Here is an 847-nt window from a genome sequence, read left to right as displayed (position 1 = left end):
GCATGAGCTGCCAGGTCATTTTATTAAATGAGATGGCAGCTCATATCCAATACGCCTTTATACATATGTGTTTGTAAAGAAGAAAAGAACTCAAGACTTCAGGTAAATGGAAGAGTAATTAAAATCAGATATTAACAAGAAAAGGAAAATAGTCAAGTTTGTATGTGATTTTCTGAAGAGTGCAGCTCATTTATATTATATATTATTACTACCAGAGAATGCCTTTCAAAATGCTTCAAGCTAAATTCAACCCCTCCATATGGTAACATATTGGCTCCACTGTGCTGAAATCACTAAAGCTGACAATTATCTCTTGAACCTCGATGTCAAAAGCTAATAATATAGAAAAAGAAAGGAATCTAAGTGACCAAGCATACAATAAATGGGATGCACTGAAGAGCAAAAGTGCAAAACTTATATTAGAGGTTGATTCTTAATAATATAATGACACCATATTCCCAGTAAACAAATAATAACTACAGTCATCAGGTAACTGCAAAGACATCAGATAATAATTTTGTGCCATATGCTACACTCAACAACCCATATATAGTTGACTAGTTTTACCTACTTCAGCCAATGGACAACAAAAAGTGCAATGTAGCATTTACCATATGGCAGGTGGCAAGGGCTGATGATATGGCCCTCGGCTAGATACTTAATTGACAGGTTCTCCAAAACTCCAGTTAGCACCCATTTTGTGTGTGACTACATAAATCTTTGCCTTGTTTAAAGATTTTCCCTCAAACAACCACTCAGCAGCAAATTGATTCTAATGTTTCCAGGAGATAGCAAGAATATGTCAGTAATATCTTCCTGTTGTCTTTTAATAATAAACTAATAACTG

The 847-nt window shown here is 34.7% G+C and overlaps 1 protein-coding gene across 1 annotated transcript in view; it reads right to left on the bottom strand.

Moving 5' to 3' along the window:
- Nucleotides 1-847, bottom strand: part of LOC109822318 (protein GUCD1) — a 35,700-nt gene that overhangs the window by 31,557 nt on the left and 3,296 nt on the right. The gene's annotated exons all lie outside the window — the stretch shown is intronic.

The sequence above is a fragment of the Asparagus officinalis genome, chromosome 8, assembly GCF_001876935.1.
Source record: "Asparagus officinalis chromosome 8, Aspof.V1, whole genome shotgun sequence".
In the NCBI taxonomy this organism is placed as follows: domain Eukaryota; kingdom Viridiplantae; phylum Streptophyta; class Magnoliopsida; order Asparagales; family Asparagaceae; genus Asparagus; species Asparagus officinalis.
This window is presented reverse-complemented; position numbering and strand designations above follow the sequence as displayed.